This window comes from Stegodyphus dumicola, chromosome 8 (genome assembly GCF_044657685.1).
Source record: "Stegodyphus dumicola isolate Sdum_Otavi_A_Nest chromosome 8, ASM4465768v1".
NCBI classification, from domain to species: Eukaryota; Metazoa; Arthropoda; class Arachnida; order Araneae; family Eresidae; genus Stegodyphus; species Stegodyphus dumicola.
The window spans coordinates 793,354-812,441 of record NC_140775.1 but is presented as its reverse complement, the minus strand read 5'-3'; the positions used below and the strand labels follow the sequence as shown (position 1 = coordinate 812,441).

General features: G+C 34.9%; 1 long non-coding RNA gene across 1 annotated transcript; it reads left to right on the top strand.

Annotated features, from left to right (window-relative positions):
• Nucleotides 1–4,490: 4,490 nt before the first annotated feature.
• Nucleotides 4,491–11,969, top strand: LOC146995613 (uncharacterized). The gene is made up of 3 exons (XR_015042433.1): nt 4,491–4,726; nt 5,414–5,460; nt 10,843–11,969. It is a non-coding gene; the product is annotated as an uncharacterized LOC146995613 (long non-coding RNA).
• Nucleotides 11,970–19,088: the final 7,119 nt, after the last annotated feature.

Here is a 19,088-nt window from a genome sequence, read left to right as displayed (position 1 = left end):
TTTATTTCTTTATCTTTTATTATAACACATATTGAGAAATCAGGGAACATAAATTGAATAACATATATTGAGAAATTAATAATATTTTATAAATTTATCTTGCCATGCAACTTTTCCTTCATTATTTACATAATCACAAATTTTTTCTCGCATTAGCCTTGCTTCAGCAGACCCTGTGTTATAACCATTTTGTTTACACAGGGATTTCATCTTACTTAGCGATTCCTCATTTCGCCATGATCCAGGTATAAAATTAAAGTCCTCATCTTCATGATCGATTAGTTCTCTTGGTGTATACAATTGCCTGGACGGTCTTTCTCGTAGAAAGTTATGCAAACAGCAACATACAGAAACAATTTTATCAACTGTCGCAGGAGGTAGTTGTATTGGTTGCATCAAGATACGAAATCTATTTGATAATATCCCGAATGCATTTTCAACAACACGCCTTGCCCTGGACAGTCGATAATTGAAAATCCTTTGCTGAGGAGAGATATTTTTACCAGGATAGGGCCTCATCAGATAACATTTCAAAGGAAACGCCTCATCTGCAACCATAAAATAATTCACAGGCTCACTACCTGGAATCAAAGGTGTTGGGCTGGGCAGATCAAGCAAGTTATTGTCTAGCATCGAAAATAAACTTGTTTGGGCAAAAACTCCTCCGCCTGATATTCGTCCATTACATCCAACATCAATAAATGTAAATTTATAATCTGCATCAACTGATGCCATCAGCACAATGCTGTTGAAACTTTTATAATTGTAAAAAGTGCTGCCACCCCCTGCTGGTGCTTTTATCATAACGTGTTTTCCATCGATGGCACCAACACAGTGTGGCAGGTTCCACTTTTCAGCAAAAGCTTCTTCTATGGCTTTCCACTCCTGAGCAGTGTTTGGTGTCTACGAAATGAGAAAATAAGTATTAATTATGAAACTGAAAAAAGGATGCGAATACAAAATATAAATGCAGAAAATGCTATTTAAATATTGGCAAATAGTAAAATCAAATATTTTATCAACGAATATTAGCTACTCATTTGTTATAATAAAATTCACATCAAAGAAATAGATAAAAAAATGTGCTTATATATTTTGGTTGTGTTCCTATGTTTCACTTTTTATCTAATTTTTCCCCATTTTTTTCTCTCTTGTTTTTGATTAAGCTACACCATAGATTCTATTTAAAGTTTTTAAAGTAATGAATGTGTCAGATACAATAAATGGAATTAAAGCTAAGTGACTGTGGGTAAATGAATGTTTTTGATCACAATACCCATACAGACAGAAAAACTGATAATTTTTGGAAAATAAATGATTAAAAAATAAGCTGTTGTTGTACAAACAATAATACAATAAACAAAAAGGGCTTATGCTTGTTTGTACACAGAAACAGAATTTTCATTTAAACAAGATGTTTAAACATTTTATAACTGAATATATATGCTTCTTAATTTGAAGAAAACTCAAAACTAAAAGTGTCTATTGAAGAATTTTGGATGAACCCATAGGTGGTCAATTTAGCAGATTCATTATGTGTTTTATACAGGGTGGATACTAGGTTGTCAATTTGCTGTCCAATGCAATCTCTGCAGTTCCTACATTCTATTGCTAGATGCCTCCCTAATTATAAAACAATGTTTATTATGATTTTTCCAAAATCAAATAATCATATCTCTTCTTATAAATGAAAATTTTATTTAAATATACTGAAAAGCATAAACAACATTATGACAGACATTCCCATTGAAAATGGTTCATTCTAGAATTTGAGTCAAATTATAATCTAGAGCATGGACCAACAAACTGGTGCCTGCAAAAGAATTGTAAAATTTTAAGAAGCTGACGAGATATTTTAATGTTGAGTGGGAAAAACAATTTCATTTATAACTTAAAATTATTTTCTTAAACTGTTGGTCGCGACCCCCATAGGAGGTCGCCAAAACATTTTAGCAGTTTTTGATAATCCTTTAACTTATTCCAATAATTTTACAATTACCAAATATTTTTACACAATGTATCTGAAAATAGATAAAGATAAGGCAATGCATAAAGTTCTCTTTCTAACTGAACAAAAATCTGATTTTGCGAATTTAATTCATAATAAGTTATGGCTACAAAAGCTGCATTATTTGAGTGACATATTTGAAAAACTAAATGATCTAAATTTGTCGTTTCAAGAAAAAGGTTGCAACATAGTCATATTCAAATTAAAAATTGATGCTTTATTAAGAAAATGACCATATGGAAAACTATGATGGAAAAGGGTTTGTTAGAAATGTTTGTCGCAACAACTGAATTTTTAAATGAAAATGATGAAATAGATAAATCAAAAAGATGATGTCTTGAGAAAAACTTTAAGAAATATTTCCCTTCAAATTTTAGTGTCAAAGAACTAATATGGATTGTGAAACTATTTAGAATTAATGTGGAAAATATTACTCATTTGCCATTAAAATCACAAGAAGAACTTGCTGATTTATCAAATAATTCGGGATTGAAACTTTATCTTTAATACGAAGTCTTCAGAATATTTTTTGCTAGCAATTGCAAAAGATTTCCAACAATTTCTGAAACTGCCATAAACTTTTACCTTTTTCTGCAACATATTAGTGAGAGACATTTTCATCTCTAACCACCATAAAATCAAAAGTGTCAATCAAAAAAGTTTAAAAAGCCCTGATTTATTACATGGTAAAAAGTGCATGCTTATGCAACTGAAGTATAATGGTTAGTGTAAAATATAACTTGGAGAGACATTTCATCAGAACGGTGTTTGCATAACATTTTCAAGAGAATGTTACATGAGTAATGAAATTCCAATTGCTATACTAAATCTCTCTCTGCTAGTACTTACAAAGAAAAAACTCAAAGTTATCCGTTATCCAGATACCCCAATGCAACTATTATTTTATGACTTTAATTGTAAATAGGTTACTTAAATTTAAATATCGCAAAGCCTCGAGGACTATCTGTGTAAGAGGAGGGATACCTTCGTAGAGGCCTTTCTAAGGGAAACTAGCTCATATTTATGTTACACATGGGGTAACCACAAAAACCAACCATGCAGCCAACCTGTTCGCCTGGGACGGAACCCAAGCCAGGTCGAACTACCAGTATTCAGTTGTCTTAACCACTCAACCACTGGTGGGGCTCTTAATTCTAAATAGAAAATTATACATTGCACTCCTGTAATACTCTTTTTAAATGAATCACATTTCAAGGAAAACAAGCTCTGAAGTTAATTCAGTATTACAAATTTGAGAAAAATTCAACTTAACATTAGTATCCTGATCCTGTAAAAATGAACATTTTTTTTAAAAATTAAAAGGTCATGATGTTGTTGTGAATTATAAGACCTCATGTATGTAACATTGATATATTAAGTTTTAACTCACCTTTATGTAATCTTGCATGCATTCCCATAAAGCATCCAATACTTCTGGTATCACTCTTGACAATGTTTGTTTAGGTATTCTAAACAAATACTGTAAATTTGAATAGGAACACCCTGTAACATAATAAAAAACTTAAAAAATAAATTTATTAAAAATGATGTAGTGATATAATTATGATATTTATTCATTATAAATTTCTCAAAATTTAAAAAATTGTGGTTAAAATTATTGTTTGAATTTGTATTCCAATTTTTGTGAATTTGTTTATTAATTTTATAAAAATTAATTGATTTTTTTTCAATAAAATAAAAATTAATTTACCACCAGCTAGAAAGCGTAAAGTAACATGCAGCCTCTCAGATGGTGAAATTGCACAACGCATAATCGTATCCTGTTTTTTAATTTTGCTGCTCACTAAGTTTAATAAATAATCAAAATCGCACGGCATCATTCGCAAATACTTTCCAAATTCCACCCTGTCTTCAAAACGCAGCTCTTGGAACAGGGTATTATGGGCTCCATGAATTTCTCTGCGTTTCACCCAATTTCTCGTCCAAATACGCTTTCTTTTTTCTTCTTCTGCAGCAGCAGCAGCGAGGATCAAAATCGCAGATGTTGCTACAGTAGCAATTAACGGGAAATCTTCATCCATTTTTATTATTGTCGCCTAAATTCACTCCCGCACAGTTTTGTTTTCACAGTTGTTGATAGTGTGACGCTACATAGGGCGGGAATTCTTCCTCGGACAGTGATTGGTTAAGGCATTTCCTGTACCGAAGACAAAATCGTTGCGTGTGGACAAGCAAGCTCTCGCAGATAAAATCGTACGAGAAAGTCGGCCGATAAAATCGGTACGTGTAGACGGGCCTTAAGTTTTAGAATTTGTTTAACACAAATGTTTGGCAACATTCATCTGTATTGTAAGTAAGAGGTTAGCGGGGAAGAGGGAAGTGTCTACCCGTACGACGTCGGACGTTTAGCTGAAACATGGTAAAAATGCTAAACGTACGACTGGTTGCGCAGAGACCATCTGCGCATGAACATGCCTCCAATGTGCCATGCGAATCGAGCGCCATTTTGTTCTCGAACGTGGTGGGGTGGTGTAGTCTTAAGTATGCGAGTGATATCTATTGTTCCAAATTTTAAGTTGAAATTCAAATAAATTAAAATTCTAGTGCTTTTTCCACTTAAATGAATAGTCTTTTTTTAATTTAATTGTCTTTTTGATTAATTTTAATCATTATATTTTTTCTTGAATTTTAATCATTATATTTTTTCTTGCACAGACCGCAATTATAGGCATAATTCGTTTTCTGCTGAATGTATAGGTAAGAATTATTTTTGAGTTTGTAAATATTTAATTAACTTTGAATACAAAATTATTTATGAATTGTATATAGTTTATTGGTTTGTGTGTGCAGTTAAAAGGAAGAAAAAAAATTCGTGTCATTTATGTACTTGTTCACCCATTTTTCTTATTAAATACTGCGATATGTAATATATTCTTGTATTTCTGTGTTCTTTTGAAGAAATATACTCATTTTTTCATGTTCTCTTTGATATCGTATTAATAGTAATGTTAAATATCTGGCTGAGCAAATATTTTGGTTATCTGCGCTCAACTTTCCAGACGTTATTGGAAATCAGCTTTAATAATGCATCTAGTTGAACATGCTTAGCCAGAAACATTAACATATTAACTTCAGCCGAGCTAGAGCGTGTAATATTAATACCAAAAGCCTAACATTCTATGTACACTTATTGTAAGCAATTCTAGTATTATTCTGTTATTTGTATCGAAATTAAAAATTGCAGCGGCAAGAAGCAGTAGCTTTTGCCGTGATGGTTGTTTTGTTATTAAGCCCAGTTAATGTTCTCTTGCCTGTATGCAGTGTGGTGTGGGTATGATATGGCTATTCTCATTCTTGATTGTAAGGTAAAATTTATAATTCATTATTTGCTTAAATGAATAGCTTTCAATTGTAATTATTTATGTTAATTCATTTTTTTTAAAGCAAACTGGTGATTGCGATCTTTTTTCCCTGAATTTCTGCATGTATAGGTTAGTAAAAACTATATTTGTAATTATTTAATTTCGGTACAAAATGTGTATTAAATGTATATAATTTGTATGTATTATTAAATTTCAGAATGTAGTTGCAGATTAAATAATTACATGGTTCTGCTCGATTCAGGGTAAGAAATGAATATGGTGTACTTCAAAGGTATTCTTTCAATGCTGTGCGCATAATTCTATTTTCTTATTCAAACGTAATTGTATAGTGTGGCAGTGATATTGATGTGCTTTTTTTTTTTTTTTTTTTTTTTTTGTTGTTGTTGCTGCTGCTTATGTACTTATTTACACAAATTTTTTATTACATTCTGTGAACAAATTTATAATTTTGTTGTTGTTATTGGATGAGCATTGGTGCTAAATGTCTAGCTGAACAAATTAATATTTTTCTTAATATCAGCAAATATTTCAGTTATGTGTTCATTTGGCAGCATTTACTGCAAATCAGTTTTAATGTTGCTTCTACTTAACCAGAAACATTAACATTGAAGTTGAGCCAAAGTATGATTTGCCAAGAAGCTAATGTGTGCTATTTTTTATGAGATTCTGACCATGTCTAACCATATGCTTTTGCAGTGCCTTTCTTATTTTTTTGTCTGCCATGGTCCATATGATTTGTTTTTAGGATTACAGTATTTTTAAATTGTTAAACTTGTACTCATCTTCAAACATGTCTTTTCACAACAGCAATATGGTAAAACTACATATTATGGTCTAGATTGGCGAATTTTAAAAAAACTGCCAAGTCGCCAAATCGATTGTTTTCGTGTGTTTTAGAGAATCGCTAACTCATCATATCGCTGGTTGCAAATTTGAATTAATTCTGTAAACATGCAAAAATATCTATAACAGGACTTCAAGAAAAACAATGAAGAATCACCCACTGCTTGGTGCATTTTTAAGAATTACGCATCCTCGGTATCCATGTACACATCGACCAATTTTTTACTTGAAGAAACATCTTAGAATTGCACAACTGCAGAGTCGTAGGCAAGAAGTTGAGTATGCAGCTGAAATCATAGAATGAATGTCAGTTTGTGTTTGCTTCACTGTGTTTCAACAGTTCTTGTGTTAAGTTGGCATTAAGGTAAAAAATTACAAGAAGAAAGGTTCAATGTAACCTTTGTATGTATTTATGGGATTTTGTCTTTGTAAGACAACGATTACCACATCAACAAATACATTTTAAACTATAGGAAAGCTCGTTCTAATAATGTATTGAAAAAGTGGAAAATGAGGGAAATATTTTTATTAATTTGAGCACTGTAAAGTGGGGGGGATATAGTAATCCATCATTGGCAGGTCTTCGATAAAGCAACATGCATCATAATAATAATCTTTATACCTAAAGGTAAGAATCAGCCACAGTGCAAAAAAAAATCCCTATTCTGTTTTGACATTCAAAGTTAAAATATGCATCAGATGATTGTATAGTTCATTAATGCCATATATTTTGTTAATTTCACAAAACTGGATCAAATTATTTCGTAACAGTAATTATAAATTTCATAAAGTTGCCAGCTGGAATGTCCTCTGGAGCAGGATTTTTAATTTTCTTTTCTGTTTCAAGGGCAAACTTGCTAGCAAATTCCAATCTGTGTAATTATGTCGTATATTAACCCATTAAATGCTGTGGTGCTCATTTGGTTATCATAAACAGTCAAAAGTCTTTAATTTAGACTCTTCGGCGATTTCGGATTATCGTTTTTTTTTTTTTTTTTTTTTTTTTTTGTATCATAGCTCATCAGTTTAAATCTTTTAAGGTGGCATGCAGAAATTATAAAATTAAAAATATGAAATAAAGAGCAATTATGATCTAAAGGGTATCAAAATTTACAAAAAAAAGTTTAATATTTATTTGTTTACTTTATTAAACTTTTCTTTCAACGTGCGCATGTGTAAAGCATACATTACGCATAGTTGAAATTAGAAAATTGTAAGCAGAAAACTATTTCATGTGTATTCGTGATATTTATAATGATGAATTTGATTTAAATCATATCAAAGACGGAGGACATCGAGATGAAATACTGCATTTAGTGAGGAATTATAAGCCGAATAAAATAAAAACATCTGCCCTGAAGATGAGGATAGTGCTGACAGATCAACTTCCAGTTCATTGTGCGCTGCAACGTACCCCCCCTCCTCTCCCGCAGAGCAGCGCGAAATTGATAAACAGATTTCGGAACGGTTAGAGAAACAAATCACCTCTCTGTCACTTTCTTCATGCCTTTAACCATTTTTTGCAGCAATTCCACTTTTTGTTTGATGGACATCAAAACATGCTTTCGCTTGTAAATCCTTTGATATCTCCAGAATCGGAAACTGTTTTTGACATAATCGAAAGTTCAAGCTTACTTTTTATAAAATTGCTCTAACAGTCTGCAAAAAATAATAAGCCGGATCCAATTAGAAGAATAAGGAACAACGCAATCTGCAACATTAACTGAAATAGATAATTTTAGCTTAGCTTATACCGTCCATTATACATTAAACGCATATGCGCATGCGTTTAAGCATGTGCAGAAAGTTTGTAGCTTTGAGGTCCGGATTATAGATCATTCCAGATTAAAGACTTTTGACTGTACTTTAAGCCACCTAGTAACACCATCTAGCTATCTCGGAGGGAAAAAAAGGCAACATTCAACTCATCCACTCAATGTCATTTGTAGAAAACCTAAAGTGATCACTACCTATACGCTCTTATGCTGAGCTCATGTTCATTACCACATTCCACTCTCCTCTTATCACAAAAGTGAAACATGTGTTTTGAAAACGGATTAGACATAGTGGATTGAGGCTAATTTTGGTCATTGTGATTGTACTATATTATTAGTGAGTGTTGATTAAAGCGGTTATTTACTTCTATCAACAGTCCCTGCTAGACGGGACTTTCCTGAGAAACAAGTTTTTGGTATCACTGGTTTAAATGGGAGGATTCTTAGAAAAAAAAGAATCCCACCTAGCTACAGAAACAATGTAGTGGCTATGTGATATTTCTTCAAACCTCGCCAAAAATGTTTCAGCTGAAACTCTGTCCGGGGTAGAAATGAACCAATCAGATGAAAGTTCTGCTTCTGAAGGATCACGTGGTCCCAATCTGAGCGATAACGGGTTTCCTGGAAATGTGCGGGTTCTGAGAATTGCCCCTTTCGTCATCCAGTTCGGCATAGCCGAAAGATAATGTAATTTTAAAAATTAGATAATGCTTTTTTTTTTTTTTTTTGGTCAGTGTAATTTGTATAGATGATGGACACAAATTCATAAAGCCGCATTTGGAGATTACAGTTGATACTGAGTAGAATTTTAACAAGCATTTTATGATTGCATTGTACAAGAAAAGGCTTGAGAAAAGCTTTGAAAGAATTTAAAGATAATATGGGATTCCCAGAACCTCTGTAATTCTGCCTTTGAAGATGATGGCAATGATTTTATAAACGTGGAGCTTTCTCCACAGCAGGTTGATGGAGTTTTCTGATGATGGACTAGAGGCAGAATGAGGCATTGCTAGGAGTGACAAGTGTTATTTAAGATTCTGTGCTTAGCAATGAATCATTACGGGCATTTCAATAGAGATTAAAAATTGTCTTCAGTTAGTCATTTATCTTCAGTAACATACGAGAGGATGCTGAGCAGGCACTGGATGCTGTAGACACACTAATGTTTGTGAAAAATGCAACACCATGAAGGAATTGTCGGAAATGAATGAAATTTATTCCGCATATTACCAATAGTGATACAAGTAAACGATCACATTTACAAAAAAAAAAAAAAAAAAAAAAAAAAAAAAAAAAAACGAAAGTTGGAAAATCAGTACTTTGGGTTTCTGTCATGCTGAGCGAGAGCCTGTACACATCGTGGCATTGAATCGTATAGGTTCTGAATGTAATCCTGGGGAATGGCTTTGAATTGATGTGAAAGTTCAGTTTCAGTGTGTGGCCCACTAGCTGTACGTGCGAGTCGCTGACCGATGAAATCCTAGGCATGCTGATTGAGCAACATATCTGGGAAAGATGCAAAACCTGTTGTACCTTAAAGAAGGCTTGTGCACAGGAATTTTTTCCCCTAAAATATAGTGCCTGGAATGCATCAAATAATGCATACTCTGTCATCATTATACTCCAGATTGTAGCAAGATTTGTTGGAGAAAGCAACTTGTTGCCACAGAGCACGCCAAGCTCTGAGTTGCAGTGCTCACTGAAGTCGGAGGCATATGTTACTCAGCGACAGGGCAATCCTGCGTAGAGGAACCCTTACATGCAGTTCATGTTGCAGAAGACAGCGACGAACACTTGTAACTGTGCTCCAATATTGTACTAACATACGAGAGGATGCTCTACAATCCATCACAGCCATGCAGATGAGGTGTTTGTCGTCCTGTGCTGTTGTGTGCCCCATTGCCAGGATTTCACCTTGTTTGGTTCTCGCTGTCCATTTCTTCCAAACATGCATCACTGTTGTGGCATTGTGCTGCGTGCGGGCTGTGATTGTTTGATATGAAAGTCCACCCTCTTGCATACAGACGATGTGGCCTCGTTCAAACTTGTTGGTATGGCATCCTCTGCTGTTGACGAGGCATACTGAGCACAAATTAAATGTTCACTGCAGACGGAGGATGATAAACAGATTTCAGCACAACTTTACAGTCCTTTACAACTGCCAGTTCTCGTTTCATGCATGCATAATCCCTTTGTAATTCTAATCATTTGTATGTCTTAATTCACTTTACATTTCATGTAAGTTTGGTTCAAAGTGCATAATTCCTTCATGGTTGTGATTTTCACAAACATTAGTGTATATTAGGTAGTCCTAACTAAAAAAGCATCTTGAAATAAAAGTATGCAGTTGTCCAGATCAAATGTTTATTTTACAGAAAAATATAAACAGCTTATGCATACATGCATTGTTTTTATAGGATTCTGATCATACCTGAATAATAATTTTTCACTAAGTTGTATTTTACAATAATTCTTTCAAATAAGTAACAGTTACTTATCCATTATTTTAATTAAAAGAATTTTGTATATATTTTTGTTCTTATCAACTAATGAAAGGGATGTATATGTATTAATTTTATAAAATTCATGTGAATGTATGCAAATAAATTGTTTATAAATGTCACATAAGTTTATACCTCCTTAAACCATTTTCATGTAAAACAGAAGCCTTATTCATAACAATATAATCAAACATACCAAGGTATAATTTTATTAAGACCCTGAGTTACATCAGTATGAACTTATGATGGAACTATTGGACCAATACTCATCATGAGTTGAGGATTACTTATAATTTGTCAGTAGGCATGTATGAAAATGGGTTTTGTAATTAATATTGAATGTATAACTTTTTCTTTTCATATAAATACAGGATTTCATGTCTGCAGATAATGTATTACAAGAGGCTGTTGTGTGCCAGTGGACAAGCTGGTGAGAAGCTGAACACTAATAGCTTGAATCCTGGTGAATGGACTGCCTGCATAAGCGTCGTCATGATTTTTCCACGTGTAATATGAATGCAAGCCAGTTTGCCTTAAAGCATCCCTTCTTGGAAAATATCTTCTAATGTTTCATCACAAAAATCAGCCAAAAACTGTTTCTCATGATTTGAAAAATACGTATAAAGGAAGTCAAATTTAATTGATAAATTGTGCATGCTGAGATTGTATACTATATCATATACATTTTTGTAATATATTTTCTGTATCTCTAATGTTGAGAATTTTGATGTTTTAATTTAACCCTGAATAAAATGTTAAGTACTATAAGCAAAGTAAGCAGTTTTGTATTTGATGTCAGAACAATATTTTTTTAATTTTTTTATTTTATACTTGTATATTTTTGCTTATGATTGGAATTTTAGTACAAATTATTTTGGCATGATGTGGCCTGTTCTCATTTAAAATGCATTTTGTATTTTTTTTTTTCCTTCTGTTATTTGCATTATAATAGTTTGGCCATAACAACTATGGATGCCAAATCAACATGTATGGGAATAACTGTATTAAATTTTGAGAAAACCTTTAGGTGTCATTTATTATAAAGGTTGAGATGATTGTTTTTATAAATTCATTCATTCTTATCTATTTAAGAATTATCATTTAACATAAAAATATGAAAAAGAATAATATATTATAATACTAAATAAAATATACTTTTATATATATATATATATCCAAGCTCACTATATGCACACTCAAAGAGATACATTTCTTTTTTGTGATGTATGTGATGATAATTTACTGTTAAGTATCTTAAGTTGTTCAAAAATAGTGCTCATTTTTCATAATGCACCAAACAAACCTCACATAATTAATTTAATAAAATATTATTGCAGAGACATATTTTTGAAATTGACATTAGTCCTCTATCCGTCCGTCCCATAGGGATAACTATGGGGCAGATTCCTACTGTCATCTACAATATGTCCAAGCCCTTCGCCAATGACAGTTGCTTCTCAATACCCGTATTTTACAATTAAATTCATGAACCTGATCTGGCTGAGTTTCATATCAGGGGAATTAAAAAAGCAAAATAATTCATTACCTAAAACCATTTTTCTCCAACTAGCTGGATGATTATGTGATTGGTGTGCATGGATGGTAATGTGAAAGGATATGATTAGATTTCTTCTAGGTCATAACAGTTTTTAATAATGTTGTTCTTTTTTTCTTTAAATTCTTTTTTTTTTTTTTTTTTTTTTAATTTCAATGCACACTTTTTTAAAAGCAAACTGAATTAGCTGGATGATCACTACAAGTTTCTTGACATGTTTAAAAGTAAAATATTGTATCTACATTCATTTTGAATAAATTGTTATTACTATAGTCTGCAATCATTGAGTTCATTTTAAGATTATTTGTCCTTTTTTTGTTTGTGGAATAGGCGGCTGTATTTTTTAGATTTTCTGTTTATTTAGCCAGTTTTCTATATAATGGCTAACATAAAATATAATTTATGTTAGCCATTATATAGAAATTTATGTGCCATGTTTTAAAAATTATGTATATCTTAATTTAAGTTTGTCTCATGTCAGATGAACAATGCTGCTAGTCTGGTTGAGAAATTAAGAAAGTCTGACCATTCCATGAAACATCTTTTAGAACAGCTCACTGATTAAAATACATATACACACCAATTAACTGTGCTCATCAAAAGTGCTGTATTATTTAATGCTTCTTCTGATGAGCAAAATTCAAAGCATTATTTCTCTTGTTTCCTGTGTATGAAATTTGTAGCAAAATGGAATTATTATTTTTTTAAATTTCATTCAATGATATCACTATTTTTATATGTCTGATAATGATCAACTGCATAAGTAATATCTATATGCAAACATAAACCAAAATCTTGCTTTAGAAGAATACCCACCGGTGTCGGTTCTCGAATAGATAAGACACAGAATACTGGTGATACAATTTAGCCCTTCAGGGGATCATCTTCTTGATGAGACGGGTGTCACGATCCTGGAGCCCCAGTGATCTATCCTCTTTTCCATCTTCTCTCCTCTTAGCTGAAACTTTTTCCTTCCCTTCTCCCTTGTGGTTTCTCTCTACGGAGTTTGGGGCTCGTCACGAGAGACTGGAACAGACCTTGTTTCTAGTTTTCGAGTGGCGAGAAAACTGCCCACGTGTTTGCCGTGCGTGGACACCCGTGTCGCTGGAAAGGAGGGTCCTGGTAGTTGAGGGGCGAGGTACTGTCCCCAACACACTGCTTTGGCCTCTGCTTCAGCTAAACGGGAGGCACCTTAGTCGTCCTCACGGGTGTCAATCGGCTGGTCACTAGTCCTTGTGTCAGTGGCTTGGGGTCAAGCTCTCGGGAGTACCTGCTTTCGGGAAAGCCGACTGTGGGGCTTCAGTTTGCGTATAGGTCCGGCTAGCCCTAACACAGGAATCTGTGTTCCCTTGTTGGGCTCCGTGGTGGGCGGGGCCGTCGGACCCGAATTTTTTCTCTCTAAATCATGGCTTTTCTATTTATTGTTAAAAAACCCGAATTTAATGAAACCGACCAAGATATCGAAATTGTCGACAAATCTCTTAACAAGAAGATCCGAACTGAAGCAAATGACAAAGATATTGTAATTGTAGACAAAACGATTAGCAAGAAGATCCGTACCAATGCAAATGCCAACGAAACTACTGAAAATCCTTTTCTCGTAAGCAAATACATTAAATCATGCATAGGTGAGCCTAAGAACATAAAGCGTCTCCGTTCTGGAGACCTGTTTATTGACACCAAATCGGCCACCCAGTCAGCTTCTCTTTCTCGACAAACCAAACATGGAGAAATATCTATAACTGTGTCAGCACACAAAACACTTAATTCTTGTAGAGGTGTGATCTCGGAGATCGACCTTCTGTGTGTTTCAGAAGAAGAGTTCGTCTCCGAGTTAGCTGACCAAAATGTCTGTAGTGCTAGGCGGATCAAGATGCGAAAGGAAGGTAAGTTCATTGACACGAAACACGTGATCCTTACCTTCAACACCCCTGTTGTGCCCAAGAATATTAAGGCCGGATGCTCACAGATTGGCCACGATTCTGAAAATTGTACCGCTGCGCCTTCGTGTATAAATTGCAAGGGTCAGCACCCAGCATTTTCACGCTTGTGCCCAAAATGGAAATCCGAAAAAGAAGTGCAGACTGCAAAAGTTACCAGGAACATCTCGTTTGCTGAAGCCAGAAAACTAGTTCAAAGCACACAGCTCCAACAAAACAAATCATATGCTAGTGCTGTTAAAATAACACGTAGCATTGCCACCCAAACATCAAAAGGCACGCAGATTGTACTAAATAAAACCCAACCGACCACATCCAACAGGAAAACGGAAAATTCAACTCATTTAATACAAAATAAAGAAACAGTCATTCAAAGTAAACCCCAAACTGCCACAAAAAAAAGTATCAAATAAAAATAGAAGTTCCAGCAATAGCTCTTTTGATGAAATGATTTTTGAATCTGCGGATTCAGACAGTATGGAAGTAGAGGAGGGTCTACTTCCACGAAAAACAAACAAGAGCACAGAAAGAACAAAAACCAATCATATGGGCCGCCCTCGTCTCATCGAACTGTCGCGGTTTCCACCGAAATTTGCTCGACATCAAAGACATAATTAATGCTTATCATCTAAAACCAGAACAACAGGCAAAACTTCGGAGGTTTTCTTTCGTCAGGAAAGATAACCTTGCAGGTGAGCGTGCCAGTGGAGGTACAAGTCTCCTCACCTCACTGGATTATCCCTCAAATGTGCTTCCTTTGACGACATCCCTCCAAGTTGTCGCTACTCAAATGAATTTTGATATTGTTGTTACAGTTGTTTCTCTGTATTTGCCTCCAAATGAGCATATTGATGAGCAAGATTTAAATGGCTTTATAGAGCAGCTGCCGGAGCCTTTCATCATAATAGGTGATTTTAACGGCCATAGTCAGCTCTGGGGTAGTAAAGGTACAAATTGTCGAGGAAGACAAATTGAGCGATTGATTGAAGATCAAAGCCTTTGTCTCCTGAATAATGGGCAGGATACTTACTTCCATGAGCCTTCAAAGTCATTCCATGCTCTCGACCTTGCCATCTGTTCACCATCTCTGTTGCGATTTTGCACTTTTAGTGTGGGAAATCATCTGCACAACATCGATTTCTATCCCATTTTTATATCTCTTGCACGAAGAGGAGCAAACCCCATCTCGAGATCCCCTCGATTCATACTCGATAGGGCAGACTGGGAACTCTTTTCTTCCATTGCAGAGCTAACAGATGAAATGGTAGAAGATGGGCATATCGATGACGCTGTTGAAGCTGTTACTAATACTATTACTCAGGCAGCTATTCTTTCCATTCCTAGAACATCAGGAAAACTACTAAAATATTAAAAACCATAGTGGAATCGCGACTGTCATGAAGCACTGAAAAAAGAGAAAAAAGCATGGGGTATTTTTCGTAGATATCCTACTCTGCGAAAAGTCATAGCTTTTAAAAGAGCCAAAGCAAATGCACGAAAAGTAAGGAGGCAGACAAGTTGCGAATACTATTGGTGAGGCATTTGCCTTTTTTTTTTCCAGCAGAAACTATTCACCTGCATTTCTCTCTATCAAGCAGCACTCTGAAATAAATCCTATCGCATTCAACTCTTCCAAATCTTAGTCTTACAATAGAGACTTTACTATGCTTTAATTAAGGAGTGCTTTATAGCTTTATTTATACCTTCCCCAGTGCATGGAGGACAGCTGTTGTCATTCCTATTGCTAAGCCAGGGAAAGATCCAAGGAATCCCTCCAACTATCGGCCAATTGCCCTTACGAGTTGCCTATGCAAACTGTTTGAAAAGATGGTAAACAGCCGCCTAGTCTACTTCTTGGAAAAGAATAATATTATATCGCCTTATCAAAGTTTTCGAAAGGGAAGAACGACCGTAGATAATATGGTTCTTTTAGAGACATCTATTCGAAAAGCTTTTGTCAAAAGAAGTCACCTTGTCTCAATATTCTTTGACATTGAGAAAGCTTATGCTAAGGCATGGAGATACGGTATACTTCGCGATCTCCACGAGAGTGGCTTGCGCGGCAACCTACCAATTTTTATTTAGAATTTCTTGTACAATAGAACTTTTCAAGTAAGGATTGGCTCTGCTTTATCGAATGTTTTTGAACAGGAAGAGGGTGTGCCTCAAGGCTGTGTGCTTAGTGTAACGCTGTTCAGCCTAAAAATAAACCCTGTATAAAAAGAACTTCCTCCCACCATCTTGAGATCTCTATATGTAGATGATTTACATATTAGCTGTCGAGGGGCAGACATGAGATACATAGAGGCAATTGCAGATGGCTCTGAATAAGACCCAACTGTGTGCGTGCACTTTTGTAGGAAGCGTGGTCTCCATCATGTACCTGAGTTATATCTGAATGGTACAATTATTCCAGTTGCGCCCGAAGTAAAATTTTTAGGAGTGACCTTCGACCGAAAATTCACTTTCCTTTCTCATGTCTTAAACCTGAGAAAGAAGTGTCTAAAAACACTAAATATTTTAAAAGTGTTGGCGAACACCTCCTGGGGTGCAGAGCGTTGCTCCATGCTTCGCATTTACAGAGCGCTTATCCGCTCTAGACTGGACTATGGCTCAGTTGTTTATGGATCCGCTCCCTCATCTGTTTTGTTAAAACTGGATCCTGTTCACCATCAAGCTCTGCGAATTTGTTCAGGAGCTTTCAGGACTTCTCTTGTCCAGAGCCTATATGTTGACTCTAACGAACCATCACTTTATCTGAGGCGTGAGCAATTGTCCCTTTTGCAATATTTTAATATTCTATCTCAACCTGAACATCCCAATAAGCTGTGCTTACTTGATAATGAGTGTAATACATTTTTTTAAACACGTCCATCCTGTATGCCTACATTTCCTTTAAGAGTTCGCCCTATCATTGAGGAACATTCCCTCTCTGATATGCGCCCCCAAGCAGTACAGAATTTTGAAATTCCAACTTGGAAAAATTCATGGATTCAGCTTCTTGATGTTTTCAAGTAAAGGCAAGCACTAACGAGATTGTTTACAGACAACTATTCGCTGAACAGAGACACATATATAGCAGTTATTATCCGATATATACAGATGGATCAAAGTCAAAAGATCATGTCGGGATGGTATTTGTATTTGAGGATAACATAGAGGGCAGATGCCAGCACCATGCTTTCTCAGTCCTAACATCTGAACTAACAGCAATATATTATGGTCTTTTGTACATCTCGAAGCTCTGCCACAAAAAGTTCATAGTTTATACAGACTCGTATAGTGCTCTTAAATCTTTGGAAGCTCTTCCCAACACTCAGAATTCTGTGGTAGTGGATGTTCTCAAAATTCATATAAACGATTCGAGGATATGAAATGCTGTACTGCTGGGTTCCTGGACATGCTGGAATAAAGGGAAATGAGCTTGCAGATATAGCAGCAAAATCTGCTGTTGAACTATCCAGTCGCCTTATCCCTTTTAGAGACAACTGCTGTGTCATCAAGGGAAAGGTCCGAAAAAAATGGCAGCAAATTTGTGACGTTCAGTATCACAAGTTGAGAAATGTGAAGTCTAGAATTGAGCATTGGGATTTTGCTGGAAAACGTAAGGAGGAAGTTCTTTTGACTCGCCTCAGAATTGGTCATACTTGAGTAACACGTAACTATCTCCTCAAAGCTGAAAATGAGCCTGTTTCAATTGTAGGTACTTTTCCGTTTGGCCGGCGCAAATCTCGCCAAGCAGACTTTATTCGCGACAACATACAGTATACACATAAAAAATATTTTAAAAAATGTTAGTTCTAAGAATTTTTTTTTTTTTTGAAGGCATAAACATTTTAATATCGCTTAAAATTTTATAAAAAGCCAATAAATAAAGACAGTAAATTTGTAAAAAGACATTAATTTAAGAATTTACTATGCTTTCATGGTTCAACATCTTGATTCGCCGGTTCATATCACGTGACCCCAAGCGATCTCATCTCACGTAAACTACTCTAGAAAAATCTAATGCTCGCAGTAATTATCTACATTAATTTCAAGTTAAATCTTAATTTGGAACACAAGTTTAAATGCAAGAAATATTTCAATGCGTACGAATAGCTTACTCAGAAATTATGTAAAGCTGCAGTACTTTACTTCGCTAATGCATTCTCATTAGAATTGATGAATTTAACCCTTGACTTACATTTTCTATATTTTCGGCTTCGGGTAAGCGCTGTGATTGCATCCTGATTGACTTAATTACCGAAAATGGCCTTAGACATAAAACTGAACTATCTGATAAAAATTCTATGTAATTATATGCCACTATTGAAAGAAACAATCAATCTGATAAGAAAAAGCTGCGACTTGTTTTGAAAATGAAGCGTAAAAGGTTACCAGCGAGAATATTCCGTTTGGCATCGGTTGTACCATTATTGGCGACTTTATCGCTTGCGCCGGCAAAACGGAAAAGTACCCAATTGTAATGTTGGTTTATTTGTTCGTCATATTTTAATTGAGTGTCCATGTTTTAATAGGCTTCGCCAGAAATATTTTAATAGCTGTAACCTGCCTCTCGACCGTTTAATCGGAAGAGAGGTCAATTGTAATTTATTTTATTATTTAAAATAGACTGGCTGTTATTACCAAATGTAATTTGTTTTGAAGACTGTGTCTTTTGAATTTTAATGTATGCTTTTAACTTGTTTTTATATGACTTCATCCTCTGGGTTTGGTACATTTCTCTACTTGTTTTTATTTACTGAATTTTAATGTCATCAATTGTAATCATCCCATCTCGTGTTTGGCGCGCTATAATCATCTTTGGCTTTTGCGCCATAATCTCTCACTCCAACATCTGCCGGAAATAACGGACAAGAGTATCGGAGTAAAGATCGTTGATCCTGTTAGCTTCAGCTGAATCCGGATAGTGGGCATTGGTAAACTTCTTAACTGCTTTCCATTTGACCAGGATGTTCTTGATGTCAGCAGTTGGGATTGGTTGATTGTTTGATTGTTGCTCCTCGTTATCAGATGACGCTTCCCTTTGAGCATTGTCCTGTTGCTGGACCAGAAGTGTTTGGAGCTCGACAGTTGTCAGCTCTTCTTCGTGTTCCTCAATAAGCTCCTCTGCCTCTAA